The following is a 21,272-nucleotide window of genomic DNA, read 5'->3' as shown; positions in this document are numbered from 1 at the left end:
ACTGAAAGCTTTGGGTCTCACTGTTAATTGTTATATTCTCTACTTAGATTTTCCATCCTTTTTAAGTATGAGAAGTATTATTTTTTCTAACTGGAGCCAGTATATTTGGGGAATTCTTCCTGCAGAATTTGAGGTTGTGGATGTTTTATCTGTAGAGATTCTTTAAAAGGAGGGCACCAACCTGCTTGTAGTTCCAGAGGTGGCTGAAACACAGAAGTCTGTATACTCTCTATCAATTTACCCCAAGGCTATCTACACAATTCTGGAAAGATATGACTTTAGTATAGGTAAGCATATCTGAACTAACTGTCATCTTTTAGCAGTGAAGACTCCATTCAAGATGTAAAAACCTACCAGGACAGCTATGTGCATATACAGTGTATATATCATGTCAGTTCACATGGATACCTATGTCATTATACCTCAGTCATTATTTTTAATCTGTTATTATTTATATTTAAGTCAATTTTTAGTTTAGATTTAAATTAATCTGGAGATTACTAAATATTTAATAAACAAATAAGTTTCTTGTTCTCTGAAAAGTGATTCTCTGGAGGTTTTTAAAAGATATGTAGATGTGGCACTTAGGGACATGGTTTAGATATGGACATGGCAATGTTAGGTTTGCCGTTGGACTTGACAATCTTAAAGGTCCTTTACAAAATAAATGAATCTATGATTCTATTCTATGATTCTATGATTCTCACACTTCCAAGCTGATGAAACCTGAAGTAATCTCTGAGCTTGCTATAGGCGGTATAGTCAGAATTATTTCCAGTGAGAACAAGAGTGAATTTCCCTCCAGTCTTGGATCTGGGGTTATTCTTGCTTCTCAGGTCTGTTGTTGGTACCAAAGAAGAGAGGTTTGAGGAAGTGCTGAGGAGTGGGTGGCATGGCTCCGTGAGGAAACCAAGACAGTGACAGGAAATTACAAGTCCCCATTTTAACATGAAGTTAATTCCTGACATCTTAGCATGTGCAAAAGAGGTTTGTTTATATTTAAGTGTCTAACAGAAATAACCATCCATGCTAAGCAACCTCCTCTTAACATAAGATTTAGGGTGGTGAATATTTCTTTATTAAATATAGCCATTTAATAAATGCTTGGGTGCAGACTTGGTGAACTATTAAGGGCTTCCCAAAAGTGACACAATCCCTTAGTCCCCACTGCAGTTCAGTTGCTGGGGCTCAGAACACTGCAGAAAAAGGATTTGCATGTCTGACTTTCCCTGGTGTGAAATTGGAATAATAATTCATAATTACTTATCTTGCAAGGGTGTTCTGTAGATCACAAAGTTAATGTTTGTACAACATTTCTAATGTGTAAAGTGCCATGAGATAATGATTACTATTAGCATCTTCTGTGTAGGTTCTTGTATTTTAAACTTCTGTAATATAGTGAGATTGTATGTGGACTCCATGAATGAAAGTTCAGAACGAAAAGCAGATCAAGCTTTTTTTAAATGGCCATGTCAATCCTATCGCTGGCGTACTCAGCAGGTAAGAACTAGCCAGATGATACTAAGTAGAGCTTCAAAGAATGATGGTAGCCCTGGAGATTTTGCAGCTAATCACAAATGATTAATGGGATTTGGGGAAGTTACTTTAAAAAACCAACTACCTTTCCTTTTTGACCGTTAATTATTCATGAAAGACTAAGAACAAGAGTACACTGCAGCAGGACAACACATTTTTCAAGCATTACAATAAAAGAAAATTGATCACCTAGTTAGTATGCAAGCAGCTAAGTACAGCAGGGTCAGCTGTGTTAATTCAAGAGTCAGTCTGGGAGCTTTGCAAAGCCTCTTAGTGCCAAGCGGCTTATTTCAGAGTTTCAATTAAAGATGAACTGAACAGGTTTGCACATATCCATGTACATCTATGATAGAATGTTTACTTACTGACACTGTTACAAAATTGAAAACAGTACTGGCTTATTCCAGCAACTATAACATCAAAACGTGACCTTTTTTTTTTTTTTTTAGAACATGTAAAGGTGTTTTCCATGCCTATGAAGAAGCTGTGTTTCCTGATTGATTTGCAGGCCAAAGAAAGAAATCTGAGGAAGCTTTTTTATTGTTCATGCTTTTTGCTTTCACATTCTTTTAAGAATGCATTGTTCAGTAAGTCAAAAAAACCCCCACAAAGATTAGCTAAGCATTTGAACAATGACAAAAGGACAATACAGAAAATCTTCCCCATATTTGTTTCTTCAGAGTGCAATCTCTTCAGGCCTAAGTCCCTCAGGGGTCTATATTGGGACCAGTACTGTTTAATATCTGCATCAATGACAGAGACAGTGGGATCGAGTGCAACCTCAGCAAGTTTGCAGACCACACCAAGATGAGACATGCAGTTGACATGCCTGAGGGATGGGATGCCACCCACAGGGACCTGGACAAGCTCAAGGCATGAGCCCATGGGAACCTCATGAGGTTCAACAAGGCCAAGTGCAGGGTCCTGCACCTGGGTCAGGGCAACCCACGGTATCAATACAGGCTGGAGGATGAAGCAATTCAGAGCAGCCCTGCTGCTCTTGGACTTGGGGGTACTGGTGGATGGAAAGCTGGACAAGAGCTGGCAATGCGCACTTACAGCCCAGAAGGCCAGCAGTATCTTGGGCTGCATCCAAAGCAGAGTGGCCAGCAGGTTGATGGAAGTGACTCTGCTCCTCTACCCCACTCTGGTGAGACCCTACCTGGAGTCCTGTGTCCCGTTCTTGGACCCCTCAGCACAGGAAAGACATGAACTTGTTGGAATGGGTCCAGAAGAGGGCCACAAAAACCATCAGAGGAATGGAACACCTCTCCTGTGAAGACAGGATAAGAGAGCTGGGGTTGTTCAGTCTGGAGAAGAGAAGGCTCCAGGGAGCCCTTATTGCAGCCTTCCGATACTTAAAGGGGGCTTGTGAGAAAGATGGGACAGACTTTTTAGTAGGGCCTGTAGTGATAGGACAAGGGGTAATGGTTTTAAAGTAAAAGAGGGTGGATTTAGACTAGCTATAAGGAAGCAATTTTTCACAATGAGTGTGGTGAGACATGGGCACAGGCTGCCCAGAGAGGTGGTAGATGCCCCATCCCTGGAAACATTCCAGGTCAGGTTGGATGAGGCTCTGAGCAACCTGCTGTGATGGAAGATGTCCCTGCTCATTGCATGGGTGTTGGACTAGATGGCCTTAAATGGTCCCTTGCAGACCAAAAATTCTATGATTTTAACAATCAGTATTTTCCAACCTATCTGGTATAACTGGGTTTACTCTTCCTCAGCTCACTGGATAAGCCAAGGCACTGTCTACAGTTTTTTGGGGTTTTTTCCATGTAAGAAACCTTATACCATAAAATCCTGACTCTGTTTTGTGTGTATGATTTAACTTATTACTGAGTACTCCCTAGGCTGCCAAGTTCCTCACAGAAGCAAAGAGATGCAGTGGTTGCCTCAAAGGGCTTATAATCCTGCATTTATCACAATATAAATAATCGTCATGTATATAAAGGCAAAGAAAAGGAAAAATAAAAGTATCAAGCTACACTGTATTCTCAATTCTTCTACCTGGGGGGGAACAAACTTGTTTTTACCAATATATAGAAGAAATAGCAATCATATTTCTGTATCAAAATTGCAATTAGTTCCAGCAAAAGAATTTTATTCATCTGTATGAAGAATGCCTACTTATTTTTATGTTCTATGAAAGTAACAGGCATTGGTGCCATTGGCTGAATTTTGGGTTCTATGACAATGGGGCGAGTTACATGGCACCGGGCCTGCTGGAAGCAGATGGAGTTCAGCTACATCCAAGGGGGAAAAATATTCTTGTTTATGAACTGGCAGGCCTCATCGAGAGGGCTTTAAACTAGATTTGAAGGGGAGGGGAATAAAACCAGGCTTACTAGAGATGAACCTAGGGGTGGTGTGCCGGTGTTGAGGACACCCAGCTGAAGTGCATCTACACCAATGTACACAGCATGGGCACCAAACAGGAGGAGCTGGAAGCCATTGTGCAGTGGGACACCATCACTCTCATGGGATGACTCTCATGACTGGACTGCTGCAATGGATGGCTGTAAGCTCTTCAGAAGGGATAGGCATGGAAGGAGAGCTGGTGGGGTGGCTCTGTATGTTAGGGAGTGTTTGATTGTCTAGAAAAAAATGATTCTGATGATCAAGTCAAGTGCTTATGGGAAAGGATGAGGGGAAAGGTCAAAAAGGCAGATATCCTGCTGGGAGTCTGTTGTAGACTGACAGCCAAGATGAAGAGGCAGATGAAGCATTCTGTAAGCAGAAGTCTTGTAGGGGACTTCAGCTTACCGGACATCTGCTGGAAGTATAACACAGCAGAGAGTAAACAGTTCTAGAAGGTTCCTGGCGTGTGTGGAAGATAACTCCCTCACACAGCTGGTAAGTGAACCTACCAGGGGAGGTGCCTTGCTTGACCTGCTCTTTACAAACAGAGAAGGACTGGTGGGAGATGTGATGGTCGGAGGCCATCTTGGCCTTAGTGACCATGACATAGAATTCTCAATTCTGAGTGAAGTAAGGAGGGGGGTCAGCAAAACCACTACCATGGACTTCCGGAGGGCAGACTTCAGCCTGTTCAGGTCACTGGTTGAGGGAGTCCCTTGGGAGACCATCCTGAAGGGCAAAAGGGTCCAGAAAGGCTGGACATCCTTTAAGAGTGAAATCTTAAAGGCATAGCAGCAGGAAGCCCCCATGTGTCATAAGACGAGCTGGCAGGGCAGATGATCAGTCTGGCTGAACAGGGAGCTTTTGCTGGGACTCAGGAAGAAAAGGAGAGTTTACCACCATTGGAAGAAGGGGCATGCAACTCAAGAAGAGTACAAGGATCTCATTAGGTCAAGCAGAGACAAAATTAGAAAGGCAAAAGCCCAGCTAGAACACAATCTGGCCATGCTTACAAGGCACAACAAAAAATGTTTCTAAAATATATGAACAACAAAAAGAGAGCCATCCCTTATTGGATGGGGGAGGGGGACATTGTCACCAAGGATGAGGAAAATGCTGAGGTACTTAATACTTTCTTTGCCTCAGTCTTTAATAGCCAGACCAGGTATCCTCAGGATATTCAGCTCCCTGAGCTGAAAGACAGGGATGGAGAGCACGATAAAATCTCCATAATCCAGCAGGAAGGAGTTAATGACCAGCTATGCCACCTGGATACCCACAAGTCTATGGGGCCAGATGGGATCCACCCAAGAGTACGGAGGGATCTGGCAGAGGAGCTTGCCAAGCCACTCTCCATCATTTATCAGCAGTCCTGGTTAACAGGGGAGGTCCCAGACGACTGGAGGCTTGCCAATGTGACACCATCTCCAAGAAGGGCTGGAAGGAGGATCCTGGGAACTACAGGCCTGTCAGCCTGACCTCCGAACCAGGGAAGATCATGGAGCAGTTCATCTTGAGGGCGCTCACAGGCCATGTGCAGTATAACCAGCCAGCACGGGTTCATGAAAGGCAGGTCCTGCTTGACCAACCTGATCTCCTTCTATGACCAGGTGACCCACCTAGTAGATGAAGGAGAAACGGTGGATGTTGTCTACCTGGACTTTAGTAAAACCTTTGACACTGTCTCCCACAACATTCTCCTAGAAAAATTATCGGCTTATGGCTTAGACAGGTGTACTCTTCTCTGGGTAATAAAATGGCTGGATGGCTGAGCCCAAAGGGTTGTGGTCAATGGAGTTAAACCCAGTTGGTGGCCAGTCACAAGTGGTGTTCCCCAGGGCTCAGTTCTGGGGTGCGTCCAGTTCAATATATTTATTGATTATCTGGATGAGGGGATCGAGTGCTCCCTCAGTGAGTTTACAGATGACACTAAGTTGGGTGGGAGTGTTGATCTGGTGGAGGGTAGGAGGGCTCTGCAGAGGGATCTGAACAGACTGGATTGATGGGCTGAGGTCAACTGTATGAGGTTTAATAAGGCCAAGTGCCGGGTCCTGCACTTCGGTCACAACAACCCCATGCAACGCTGTAGACTTGGGGAGGAGTGGCTGGAGAGCTGCCCAGCAGAAAAAGACCTGGGGGTGCTGGTTGACAGCTGGCTGGACATGAGCCAGCAGTATGCCCAGGTGGCCAAGAAGGCCAACAGTATCCTGGCCTGTATCAGAAATAGTGTGGCCAGCAGGAGTAGGGAAGTGATCGTGCCCCTGTACTCGGCACTGGTGAGGCCGCAACTTGAATCCTGTGTTCAGTTTTGGGCCCCTCACTACAAGAAGGACATTGAGTATCTGGAGCATGTCCAAAGAAGGGCAACAAAGCTGGTGAGGGGTCTGGCGAACAAGTCTTATGAGAAGCGGCTGCGGGAACTGGGGTTGTTTAGTCTGGAGAAGAGGAGGCTGAGGGGAGACCTTATCGCTCTCTACAACTACCTGAAAGGGGGTTGTGGTGAGGTGGGTGTTGGTCTTTTCTCCCAAGTGGCTGGGTATAGAACGAGAGGAAATGGCCTCACGTTGCATCACTGGAGGTTTAGGATGGTTATTAGGAAAAATGTCTTTATGGGGAGAGTGGTCAACTGTTGGGATCACCCTGCATGGCTCGACCTTAAGGAGAAGGAGCTGTGGCATTGAGAAGCTGGTAAACAGCTGGATATCTGCACAGCTCAGCCTTGAGGAGAAGGAGCTGTGATAAACAACTAAGAAGAAGCGAGGAAAACAGGAACACCTGCAAGCAGCGAATCCTGACTGTGTGAGAGGCGCATGGACAGCACGTGATATTTTGTATACAGCCAATTGCAATAGTGTGTGTAACAAGCTGTAACCAATCATGAGTGTGTGCACAGTGATTAAGCGAAAATTATGATATATATTGGAGTCTGACAAGACAATAAATGGCTTCGGAATATAACTCTCATAGAGTTGTGAAGTCCATCCTTCTCCCGCAACTGGTGACCCCGACGTGATACGATCTCTGGGATCTCATCGTTGAACACTGGTCAAGCGCAGAGGACGCTGCAGGAGAAGCCCGGTTGGAAGAATTGCAGTCAGCGGGACTGACGCAAGGAAAAAGAAAAAGGAATACGTTGCAATGGAGAAGCACCCAGCGAGGTGAGGTGAGCAACCGGGGCGGCATGGGGCAGAACACATCGCATGAAGAAGGGGCGATAGTCAGACTCCTGCTGCACATGCTCTCTAAGAGAGGACTGAAATATGATGAATATACACTTAGAAGGCTTCTAATTTGGAGCCGAAAGAAAGGGTACCCCCCCGATCCGTCTGTGGCCTTTAAGGCAGAGACGTGGGAGGAGATAGGAAAAATGTTATGGGAGCGTATTGAGAAAACCGCCGCAGAGTTAGCGATGGCGTGGAAGTTGATATTAACCACATTAAAAGCCTTAAAGGCAGAGAGAAAAGCTGCAGCTGATGTGGAGGAGGCTGTTAAACTGCTTTCAACCAATCCCTTCTTAACCGAGTCAGAGGGTCCAGGACCTTCAGCGACTCCGAATGCACCGCCTGAGGTGCCAGATGCACCGGGTGAACTGGCCGCATTAGATAAGTCAGAGAAACAGATCTACGATGATATATGTGAGGGCAAGACGGGACAAAGCTGCCCAGAACAATGTACTCAATGTTCCTCTGTGTGCTCATGTGAAAGATCGATGAGGCGGGCTTCACCACCCCCGAAACCACCCAGGCTTAACCGATCGAAAGCCGTAGTTTTGAAGCCCTCAGCTGAGCCCCTGCCACCTTTACGGCCCCCGTTGCCTGATAGCAGCGATGAAGAAGAAGAGCCTGTTGTAGAGACTATAGGGAGTCAAGAGCCTAGAAGGAAAGGCGACCCTAGGGAGCGGTGGAAAGACGTTTTTTTAGGAGCGATGAAAGACGAGGAAACAGAGTTACCGATGGCATTTCCTGTTAGTGTACAGCCTCACAGGCCCAATTGCTGGGACCCATTTCACTGGGACTTGATTAAGAAAGTGCGGAAGGAAGTACAAAATTATGGCTTGCAATCACCTTTCACGCAAGCTCTATTAGATAACATATTCACGGGAATGATTCTTACACCATGGGATTGTCGGCAGATGATAGATATGTTGTTGACACCAACCCAAAGGTTATTGTGGGCAGACAGATGGTATAAACTCTGTATGCAAGAAGCCCTGAGAAACCTTGAGCGTCAAGATGGCGATCCACTCCAGAACATTACTACGGAACAAATGACAGGCCAGCGACTGTTTGTGGATGTCAGATTGCAAGCTCAGCTGCCCTTAGAAGCCTCGCAATTAGTTGGGCAACTAGCATTGAATGTGTTGCAAACAGTCCCTGAGGAGGGAAAGAGGCAACCATCTTACACTCAAATTAGACAAGGGAGAGATGAACCATATATGTCTTTTGTTGATCGTCTGAGAGACACTTTGAATAAAGTGTATACCAATGAAGAGGCAAAACTAGCAGTGTTGTTGAATTTAGCAGTAGAAAATGCCAATGTAGATTGTAAAAGAATTTTGTTAACTTTGCCAAAAGAAGCAACGTTAGTACAAATGGTAGAAGCCTGCAACAGAGTAGGCTCTGCCACACATCAGGCAGAAACACTTGCAAGTGCTTTTGCAGCAGCAATTAAGCCATTTATAAATGGAAAAGGGGAGAAAAAATGTTTTAATTGTGGAAAAACAGGCCATTTTAGAGCTCAGTGCAAGGCCACAAGGAAAGGACCTAGGCAGATTGAGACAGGTCATAAATCCTCCCAACAAGGACCCTTTCAGCAAGGAATAGGCCCAGCAGGAGCACCATGTGGTTGATGTCAAAAATTTGGTCATGAAGCCTCAGAATGTTGTTCAAAGTATCATCGGGATGGTATGAAATTGGGAAACGGGCGACTGAGCGCGAAGGCACCCCACACGACGACGCAAATGGGGAAGCACCACCAGGCTGCTTGGCAAGCCTCAGCGCCCAAACCAGAGGGAGCGCCGGAATGGACGTGGAAACAACAGTAGAATTTACCTTATGGGACATGTCGGTTTATGATGTCCCGACTAACGCAAATGGACCATTAGGATATGGATTGAGTGCTTTGTTATTAGGACGATCTTCAGCAACAAAGTAGGGACTTTTTGTTCTCCCTGGAGTCATTGACGAAAAAGGCCATATTGTGCCAACCACTAGTCCTTGGAACACACCTGTTTTTGTGATTCCAAAGAAAAGTGGAAAATGGAGACTATTACATGACTTGCGAGAATTCAATAAGGTATAGTGGACATGGGAGCCTTGCAACCAGGGCTACCATCTCCCTGTATGATACTGAAGTATTGGAAGCTTTTGATTATAGATCTCAAAGATTGCTTTTTTACAATTCCTCTGCATGAAGATGATGCCAAACATTTTGCATTCTCAGTCCTAAGTACAAACAAGGTGCAACCCATGCAAAGATATCATTGGACAGTATTGCCACAAGGCATGAAAAATTCACCCACGATGTGTCAAATTTATGTAAATTGGGCTTTACAGCCAATCAGAAAAAGGTGGCCTCAATATTTCATCTATCATTATATGGATGACATATTGTTGGCTGGTGATCAATTAAATCCGGAAGAAATGATCGGGGAGCTCGTTGAGCTTTTGAGGCAAAGTGGGCTGCAAGTGGTGCTGGAAAAGATACAAACTGAAGCGCCTTGGAGGTACTTGGGGTGGATGATCACTGAAACGTCGGTGACCCTCCAAAAGGTTGAATTAAGAATTCAGATTAAAACATTAAATGATGTACAAAAATTGGTAGGAGACATTAACTGGATTCGACCTATTTGTGGGATCACAAACCAAGATATGGAGCCTTTGGTTCAGCTCTTGCGAGGGGATAGCAGGTTAAACTCTCCTCGGCAATTGACCAAGGAAGCCTGGGAAGCAGTAGCAAACATTTCTGAAAAGGTAACTCAAGCATTTAGTTCTAGGATAAACCCCTCGATAGGGATCACTTTGGCAGTAATCAATCACGAGCGACATCCCTATGCACTTATAATACAGTGGATAACAAAGCTAGAATCAAAAGCAGACCCATTGAGAATTTTAGAGTGGGTCTTTTTACCTCAGTAGCACAGAAAAACCATCACCATGAAAGTAGAGTGTTTTGCAAATTTGATTATGAAAGGGCGCAACAGAATTATTGATATATCGGCAAAGGACCTGAAAATGATTTTAATACCATTACAACAAGAATATTTGACTTGGGCTTTGCAGCACTCTGTTCCCTTCCAAACTGCATTAGCAAAATTTGAGGGTGACATTTAGATTCATTATCCATCACACAAAATGTTTACCTTTAAAAAAAAACAAACAAACCCCCCCCCCCAAAAAAACCCAAACATGAACTAGAAGAAAAATCAAAGTGTAGTCAATATCCAGTTCAAGGTGCTACAGTATTTATGGATGGTGGTGGGAAAACAGGCAAGGCAGCAATAGTATGGCGAGAGCATGGAGAATGGAAAGCACGGGTACTTGTCGTGCCAGGATCAGTTCAAAAGGTAGAACTACAGGCAGTAATTGAAGCCTTTAAATTATGGTCTGAAGAACCTGTGAATATAATTACTGATTCTTTATATGTAGTTAGAGTACTCCAAAGATTGGAAGGTTCAATCCTCAGACAGGTACAGCAGGAACAGCTATATCAACAATTTAGAACGCTTTGGTTTTTATTGCAGAAAAGACGACATCCTTATTACGTTATGCATATACGCAGCCTTACCAACCTTCCAGGGGAATTGGTGGAAGGAAATGCAAGAGCTGATCGGCTGACTGCCGCAGTATGGGCTGGACCTGCTCCGGACCGTTTAGGTCAAGCACAAGCCTCTCATGCCTTTTGCCATCAATCTGCCAAAGTTTTAGCGAGACAATTTAATCTAAGTGCAGGTGACGCTAGAGCTATTATACAGACTTGTGCTGATTGTCAACAAATAGGCCCAGGAATCACGATTACAGTTAGTCCCCGACGATTGCATTCGCTACAACTATGGCAGATGGATGTGACACATGTTGCTGACTTTGGAAGATTTAAATACGTTCATGTTTCAATTGATTGCTATTCTGCAGTAGTTTGGGCCACTGCACAAACAGGAGAAACTACTAGGCATGTACAAAAGCATTTGCAAGCTGCATTCGCAGCCCATGGTATACCCCTACAAATTAAAACCGATAATGGTCCTTGTTATGTAGCCCAGTCAACCCAACCATTTTTTGCTCAATGGGGAGTGACGCATGTTACTGGAATACCGCATTCCCCAACTGGACAAGCTATTGTTGAACGAATGAATCATTCCCTGAAGTGTTTATTGCAAAAACAAAAAGGGGGAGAGGCTACCATACCACCCCAAGAACGTTTGAATAAAGCCTTATATGTGTTAAATTATTTCTGTCTAGCAGAAGGAGAAACATGTAAAAGGAATGACAGGAAGTCTGTTTGAGTTAACACAAAATGCAAGTAAAAGTTAAAAATTTGGAAAAGAATGTGGGAAGGACCTTTTCAACTGCTAACCTGGGGACAAGGTTATGCTTGTGTCATTACAGATTCTGGAACTTGTTTGGTACCCGCAAAATGAGTAAAACCATGGGTGAAACAGTCACCGTCGTCGTTGGACACATCTTGACACTATCAGGTGTCATTGCAATCTGGATGCCACCTCAGCCAAAAGAAAATGTATGGGTAAACCACACTGAAATTAGCAGTATCATGAGAGGAACATGGAAAGCTTTTAGGGCAAATCGCTCTATAACTACAAATCCTTTGGTAAGATATAATATTGGTTTTCATAGCTTTATACAAGCACTTTTTCCATCACTAGAAGTAGCTTCTATCGCTAGGAGTAGTACAGCTAGAATTGTTTGCCTTGTAACATTCTGCTATTAATTTAAGCATAGTTGATATGTGACTGCTGGATTATGGTAAGATGCCGTGTGAACAAAACCTACAAACCAATAGACGGGGTGGCTGTGGCGCGTGCAGCACGTCTGGCCAGCGGGCACATGCGCCATAGGTTCCCTGTGTTGAAAGGTGACAACCGAGGCGTGTTCCAACACTCGCTGGCCACATGTGTCGAAACTCATTCCTTGGCAAATATATAAATACCGGGATTTCCCGAAGAGCAGGGGGATTGGTGTATGGCAAGGCCATCGTTGCCTCCGTGGGGACGCCCACGTAAAGCTGGCACCTACCGACTGCTGGGCTGAGTTCGTGGCACAGAACGATACAAGAATGTACAGATAGTCCATCTTCCTCACAGTCCTTAGGTTACAAATGATCCATCAGGTTTTGTTTTTAGATAAACAAAAAGGGGGAGATGTTGGGATCACCCTGCATGGCTCGACCTTAAGGAGAAGGAGCTGTGGCGTTGATCTGCACGGCTCGACCTTAAGGAGAAGGAGCTGTGGCATTGAGAAGCTGGTAAATAGCTGGATATCTGCACGGCTCGGCTTTGAGGAGAAGGAGCTGTGGTAAACAACTAAGAAGAAGCGAGGAAAACAGGAACACCTGCAAGCAGCGAATCCTGACTGTGTGAGAGGCGCATGGACAGCGTGTGATATTTTGTATATAGCCAATTGCAATAGTGTGTGTAACAAGCTGTAACCAATCATGAGTGTGTGCACAGTGATTAAGCGAAAATTATGATATATATTGGAGTCTGACAAGACAATAAATGGCTTCGGAATATAACTCTCATAGAGTTGTGAAGTCCATCCTTCTCCCACAGTCAACCATTGGAACAGACTGCCCAGGGAGGAGGTGGAATCACCATCACTGAAAGTATTCAAAAATATGTAGACGTGGCACTTCAGGCCATGGTTTAGTGGGCATGGTGGTGTTGGGTTGATGGTTAGACTTGATGATCTTAAAGGTCTTTTTCAAACTTAATGATTCTGTGTGATTCTGTAACAGGGTGTTTACTAATACTTCTGTCATTTTCACTGAAGAAAAAATTTGAGGAGGAATCTGAAATGAAAAAAGGTTAGGTTCATAGAAAGAGTTTTGAGAGGTCTTTCTGCATATACTTTTCTAAAGGTAAAAAAATAGGAATGAACTGAAGGAGCCAAGAGGCCTTGGTGAAAACGACCTCTGCTGTTCAGAGGACTCATTCGGGGATAAAGTAGCAGAGATGGGAAGAAAGCCCTTTGAGTGATTCTGCTTTAGTCACTGTAAAGCAGAATCAGAGTGACATGCTTCCAGAGCCTCCCCCAGGCCATTTGCACTACTACAGCAGATATAGGAGAGCTCACAAACAGCTGACTGTTTCACACCTCACACAGGAGTGGTAGAACCCATCTATCAGCATATCACAAAGCTGTAAAGCCCAGATGAGACAAGAGGGGTTACAGTTTGAAAATACAGCTGAGACCGTTGTCCTTTCCTTTTCACTCCCTTCACAAAGTGCTGGGAAAAGGCCCAGGGTATAGCTTACATAGAAAGGAAAAGAAGGAAAGCATTTTCACCAGCCTTTTGCTCCCAATCTCAGATCAATCACTCTACCTCTTAGCTGAGAAAAAGGGCATCAAAATTAGATTTGACTGTGACAAAGATTTAGAGAGGGAAGAGAAGGATCCTTAAGCAATTGAGCCTATTAGAAATATAACCAAAGCCAATGCACATGGGTAAATATTTCTGTCTCTATTTGTCACTGTTCCTACTTCTCAGACCATAGCAAATCACGTTGCTGTAAGGCCTTCTGGTAACTGCAAGAAGATACCTGCAGTGGAATGTGTCAGTTGCTATTTAACTGTGGAATATAAGATTGCCGTTGATGTTATATTTTAGAGGCATTAGAACAGCTTCCGTTGTAAGAAAATAATAATAATACAATAGCAATTGAAAAACACAGGGATAATTCTGATCTCTGTGAATCAGAAGGAATTGGCATTGCACTACTGTAAAAGTAGCTTCGTGGTGAATTCAAAGAAATAAAAATCACATTATAGTTTCTCCACTTCTGTTCTTCTTCCCTTCTGCTGTATAAGTGATGCAGCACACTGAGGAAAAAACCCTGTCCAACTCGATAAGCACACAACTCTCCTCCACTAGTCAGCTTTCCTGAATGCATAGTTAATGCTCTCATCAACATAGTTTGCCTTAATTACAAGGAAGCATCCATGAGATGTGTGTGTGCATAAGAGATACTCACTCCTAGGTTGAATTTGTCACATTGTTTACAGTACAGGAGGTGATTTTGACTTTAAAAAAACTCAAAACAAAACCAAAACAAACCCACACTCATTTACCAATCTAATTTATTGTATGACACTTGGTTGAAGTCAGAATACTATCTATCACTCTCGGTTGTTGGGCTGCTTCTACAAAAAAAGTAGAACCTGTTAAAACCAACAAATATGTAAAGTTGTTTCTTGTTGTCATAGCTTAACAAACTTTGCCCTTGTAGCTCTCTAATTAAAGATTTTTTCTTGAAATTTTGCAAAGCTTACGGGAAATTTCAAGATGGGTATCCATGTGCACCTAAGAGGGACCACATAAGAACCTGTTGGATACATTAGTAGACAGTTAATGCAGAGGTGGGGGGCTTTTTGTTCTTTATTTAGTTAAATACTAAAACTATATAAATATAAAACTGAAGCAGAAACGTGGAATTTTATTTATCTAAGTCAAATCTCAGCTGGAGGAAAAGTATTAGAATGCAACAGAAAGATATGTTAGCAAACATGGACATCCAGTCAGTATGCATTTTAACATTGCATTGCCTTGGATAATTCAAATTAAAAATCTTTTAGTTTACACTATCTTTATACTATTAGTTTATTTCTTGTATTTACAGATTTCAATACTTTTTACACAGGAAAATATGTTGTAATTTATTTTATATGGTTTTTCTCCTGTATTTGAATGATTTGTTTTATGACAGAACAGTGATCAGAAGTGACAAATATTATTCTGTCAAACTACCAGGCATCACATAATTAATGGTGAAAAGTATGCCAATATATCATTTAGATTAAAATAAATACAGTTTTGTGAAGTCAAAAAGCACATTCTGTGCATGAAATAAACTTTTAGAGACTAACTCCACTTTAAGGTTGCAGAGGGCTCAGGAAGATACTAAATCAGCACAGAGAGACAAAATATTCTATGTCTCAAGACAGTCATTTCCATTATGCTATTGCTTTTCTTGTGCTTCTTGATCCTTTTGCTTGAGCATTATAACTGACACAAAGATGTGGAACAATAGAAAATTAGATTCCCAGGCAGTTTAAATAATGTTTCTCACTAAAAACTTTTAAGTAGCTGCTTCTGTGAGAACTTCATATTGCATGAAAAGAAAAGATAAGGGAGACATGTAACTGCAATTTGCCATTTGTATATGATATAGTGTAGCTCAGGACTGTAGGCTGGTGTCTCCTGTTGTCACTCATTCCTGTTCCTGTAGTAAGGCAGTTTTGACCTTACAGGTATCTGAATAATCTTAGAAGAGTTTATAATTAAAATTATTATTTTCTTGCCAAGGATTCATAGACAAAATTGCACTGTTGCTTTGCACTTCTATCTAACACCGCGCAAAATCTATGCTTTGTAATCCTGTCATTCCTCCCCAGTAGTGTGCATTCTCTCCCCTCTCTTGAAGCAAAAGAAGTGGGACCACAAGAGAAGGTACACACCTTCATCAGAAGAACATCTTCCCTCAGCAATATGTGTCTCCATATACCTGAAGCAACCTCATCTCCCTTGAAAACAAGATACCTACAAGGTTATAGTCTCAGTAATCTCTTACATCAGTCTAATCCTGGCGTTAAAAATGCACTCACCACATAACAGCTAAACCATTCCTCCTCCTTTCCCCAAAGAAACAAAATATTTTCTCAGTCCTCTTTAAAGCAAACTCTTTCAAGTCTGAAATGAAATACTGGAGTCCTGTGGACAGCTGCAAAATGAATAAGTGACCTCTGTTCTTGCCCTTGTTTCCATCACAACACCGTACCAAAACATTAATAAACAATTTAACTTCACACTGTTTGTAAATAATCACAGCAGTATTAACATAATAACACTTACTGGCCATGGTCATGCTTCAGTGACTGATGTACAAAAGGTGCAGTGATAGTTGGAGTGCTTTTAAGTTTGAGAGCATTATTTTTACCACAAGCACCATCTTTGGTCAAATTAGATTTCCTAAATTAGCCATACAAACCCACGTGAACGCATGCAATTAATTGGCCCAATGTTAATGAGTTCTAAAAAGTTCAAAAAAACCCCCAAAACCAAAAATAAATGGCAATGACAACTATTCAGTAGTTCTAAAAACCATGCAAATTTATATATTTAGACACCTTATTGCACATACCAAAATAGATCTTTCCACTGACTTTGGATCAGACTTTATATGGATTAAAAAGGTGCTTTGTGATTTACATACAAGCAAATAACAGCAGAATTTGTGAATAGTACTCCATTTCCTCCCATTTTGCCTTTGAAAATGAAGTCTACAGTTATATTTTTCATTGTAAAATTCCAATTTCATCTGGGCCAACTGGCTGCATTTCTCATTTCCTGTTTCCCCATGTCTGATTATTGGAAGGATGTGTTTGCTGAAGAAAAAACAAGCCCTGTGTGTTCCAGCAGCAGTGAAGCATATGATTTCAAACAGAAGTTATCTAGTCACTCACATGCTATTTTCCCACAGACTAGCATTATGGTTCTTGATGTTCTTACATTTTTATGATCAGAAATGTATGCTGCTTTTGAGTACCGTTAACAAAACTTGTGAATTAAATAGTACCCTGTCTCAGGAGTAGATTAAAAGAAAAAGTAGGTTGTGAGGGATTGCAACATTTTATCCAATGCATTCTGCTAAACTTCCCCTTTTATTCTCTTGATAGAGCTCTAGACTCAAAATTTGGAACAAGAAGCAAGAGACAGACTACTGAAACAGTGTAGCTGTTTTCCTTTTTATTCTATTGAGATTAGTTCTGGAGTGTTTCCTTGATAATAAATTTGGTAACATAGGAAGATATTTCAATTGCAGCCTCAACGGCAAACCTGGTAGCATGAATTCTATGTGGATAATCTGTGTTATGATGGAATGTGATGACTGCCTGCCATTTGAAATGCCAGTGGGACGATCTTTGTGAGAAAGGCCTTCATAATTTGTCCTTGAGTATGTCTTTGAATATGTCTTTGTCTGCTGTAGTCTGCAGAAAACATCATCATACTTAGTTTTATGACACACTTCAAAGTCAAATGACCCTTAAATTCATACACAGTTTTTTCACTCTTCCCACTTCAGTGGGAAGATATAAAGTTAACAGATAAGCTTAATAATTACATAATTCAAATTAACCAGCATTACACTAGCTAGTGTTACACAGAAGATTAATAAATGCACAATTGATAAGACAACTCTATAAATGCTCCATTAATCCTTTGGTCTAACTTGTGCTAAACCACTAGGATAACATAATATAATGTTCACATATGTAAACTGGCAGTAGATGATGTTGATTACACATATAACTTTGTATAAGAGGTGAAACTTTACAGTGAAGCTGTAGCAGTAACATCTTCAGAGATATATATGCCTAAGGGTGCACGGAAAATGAACAGCACAGTAAGTTGCTGGCCTACTATTCAGTAGCCCTAAGAGTGGTTTCTACTAATGGGGATCTGCTTCTCTAGTCTATTTCATCACATAAGACCAAGAAGAACCAAGCCACAGTGCAGGGCAAATATAAAATTTTACATGCAGTCGCTCTTGCACAACAGAAGTAAACAAGCTCTGTAATATAGTAAGTGTCTAATGGAAGGACACTGGAAAGAGGGTAGAGTTAGAGGGTTTCCCTCCCACAGGAAGCTGCTTCCTGCTTCCAGCCTCAAGTTCTTCTCATTCCCTCAGACTCATCCTCTTCTCTAAGTAAAGCTTCTCCTTCCATGTATCTTTAGCTCCTACACATCTAAGACAGCTTCACAGCATCTCTTAGTCTTCATTTTGCTGCTTAAAACAGACAATCCCCTTCAGTTTCCACCCATACAGGGAAGATTAATTGTCTGGATCTGCTTAATTTCTGCTGTTGGCAGCTTTTGACTTCGAAACATGTCTTTCTAAGGTTGAACAAAATTATATCTCACATGAGGCCTTGGTAATGGCAAACATGAATTCATTAATACCTTCCTGTTTGTAATGGAAATACCTCATCTGTTACATATTCACTTCATCTATGTTGATTGTTCTAGGATCAGATGTTTCACTCTGATATCTTCTCCGGTCCAGCTAATGAACCTAGTGGTTTCCTTTAGAGCAAAAGCAAACTAAGGACTAAATACACAGTTTTATTTGTTGCACCACCGCATTTTGCTCTGCCCTGCTACTTTGATTCTCAGGAGCATTCAATTTTTCCATATTTTGTTATTTATGCTTTATTTAAATGCCTACTCAATTTGTGCCACCAGCAAACTGTTAGCACACGCCTACTCTTGGATTTATCCCACTGAATTATAAATGACATTATTTATGATAATGGCAGAAGAATCAAGGAATTGCAATATGCTTAGGGAGAAGTGTCTGGAATGTGATGAGCCTGCATGGAAATCTCAGCTGCAGAGCCAAAGCACCACTGTAGCTGATGGCTCTTTTTTTTTGGTTAAAACATGTCCGCCCAGGGACTATATCCAAATATGACAAGAGTATTTTAATTAATTCTTCCTCTCTGTTTATTGACTTTTTCAACAGCAGTTATTGCTAGTATTGGTAAAATATATACCCCCAAAAGTTCAGCTGTTTTACCTTATATTGTCAATGTTACACACAGAGAAAAGCAAACAGGAAGGTTGTGGGGTTTTCTTGTTTTCAGATTTGTTGTTTGACATTTGGGATTTCTTTTTAATAAATTCTCCTCCTAGCCTCTTTGTTTATTTCTCTAAAAGTTATGCTTGCTGGATAGGTACACTTCTGTCTGTTTTTTGGGGGGATTTGATTTTTCAGGCTTAACCAAGTTAACCCTTATTCGTATGGTTTGATAACATTGCAAACTTGACTCCCTTTGGTCAGCTCTCACATATATATGGGGTATACAAGTAATCCCATGGCAAAGTGACTGCACAGACTAGCTCATGCCATACATAGTAAATATAGTGTAGAAAGAAAGAAATTTTAAAAATCTTGAATCTGGGCTAGGCTGGGCATTTGATTATAACAACATAAGTGGTTTTCATGTAGGGCAGAGGACCTTCTGCCTTGGTATCAATTTCATTTTTTAAAGCACATATTATTTTTCCCATAACATCACAGAATCACAGAATAAATAAGGTTGGAAAAGACCTTTAAGATCATGAAGTCCAAACATCAACCCAACACCACTATGCCCACTAAACCACGGATTGAAGTGCCACATCTACATGGTTTTTTTTAATATTTCCAGTGATGGTGATTCCACCACCACCCTGGGCAGCCTGTTCCAATGCTTGACCACTCGGTGAAGAAATTTTTCCTAATATCCAATCTAAACCTCCCCTGGCACAACTTGAGGCCATTTCCTCTCATTCTGTTGTTAGTCACTTGGGAAAAAAGACCAACACCCATCTCACCACAACCCCCTTTCAAGTAGTTGTGGAGAGTGATGACAACTCCCCTCAGCCTCCTCTTCTCCAGACTAAACAACCCCAGTTCCCTCAGCCGCTCCTTATAAGACTTGCTCTCCAGAGCCCCCACCAGCTTCGTTGCCCTTCTCTGGACACGCTGCAAATACTCAATGTCCTTCTTGTAGTGAGGGGCCCAAAACTGAACACAGGATTCTAGGTGCAATATGCTGCAAACAATGAGAATTTTAACAGAATTGACAAAGCAGCTAGAATTATTATACTATCTTAATTCAAATTATATTTAGTTAATGGATGCTCTTCAGGGTTCAGAGCAAAGCCTAAACAGTCTGCCTATTTTCTCTAATAGATTTCAGATAAGATCTTAATAAATGAGTGGTCCTATTAAATTTTCTGTCACATCTACACCTTGTAAAGAACCATTTATTTCATAGTTTTTCAATGTGTCAGCAGTGATTAAGACACAAACATTGCACTGGACAGTCAGGTTTCTTTTCTACTTTTGGTTTTCAGAATCATGTAGGTTTTTCTGTCATTTACAGTGGAAGTGATCAAACGAGCCAAAAGTAGGGGACTATCATTTCTTCATGTGCTGTAACACAGACATGAGAAACAGGACCTGAAGAAAAAGGTTTTAAATAGCACCTCAAAACAAAATACAAGATGGAGCGATTATAAAAAGAGCCTTAAAAAATAAAATCCCTGAAGTCCATTTCACTCATATGGAGAATTTATGTGTGTTTCTATGCTCTCTAGGGAGAAGAGGACCTTAACAGGATTTGAAGAAAAATTCCACTGTGAAAATTGAAGGCTGAATATGACCATTAATCAACCTAGTGGTGAGCTTGAGAAGGTGCTTCATGCTTCACCTTTTTGCAAAAAATGTAGTCTATGCTCATGACGCAAACCTCTCACTGTCAAATTATTCCAGATTCAAATGACTGAACTGCACATTACTTTGAGACTTTATCCTCAGGAATTCACATCTGGTATAAAAAAAGAACAAGCAGTGAACGTTTTTTCCACTGGTGAAAAATCAACTGACTATAGGTTTTAAAAAAACATTCATTTTTTAAAAAATATTTTTAATGGGCATGAACTCACTAATTTTTCTGTTCCTAAAATCTGATGGATGTCTATGTTTTCCTTCCCAGTCTGCATCCTCTAAAGTAATTAGTCCTGCCTATTGGAATCAAAGCTCAGAATAACTACCTTAATGGTCTAAAATATACCTATGATTTACTTCATATTTCCTTGATATTTCAGTGCTGATTTTATTAGATTGACATGAAACTGTGTACTTACAAAAGAAGCTGCTTTTGAAATAGTAAGTAGGTGGGTCGGCCTCAGGTATCCAGGCTGCTTCTCAGGTGCTCAGGACCAACATCCCAGACCAATCAGGAAATATTTCTGCTATGTTCAGGATACAGGACTCTGACATGTTTCTACAGGAAAGAGTAAGGGATTTTAGAGGCAGACTACCTTTCTTCTCCCTGCAAAGGCATGTTCATTGGCAGGAAGATATAGTGAGACAGAAACTCCTTATCTGCTCCTTCTGCCTCAGGGTCCTTCATCAGCAAGACTTGTTTCTCCAGGCAGTAAGAGGCAGAGGTGTGTGAGGCTTTCTCAGTTTGGAAGAAATGAAGAGGAAAAACTTTCTTCATACATTTAGAGAATGTAAGGGAACAGTTACAATCCTGGAAGTACTCCGTAGCTCATAGCATTTGGAATCAGGTACAGTTTTATTGTTA

This window comes from Phaethon aethereus (assembly GCF_964289735.1).
Source record: "Phaethon aethereus genome assembly, chromosome: Z".
In the NCBI taxonomy this organism is placed as follows: Eukaryota; Metazoa; Chordata; class Aves; order Phaethontiformes; family Phaethontidae; genus Phaethon; species Phaethon aethereus.
Note: the sequence above shows the minus strand (reverse complement) of the source record.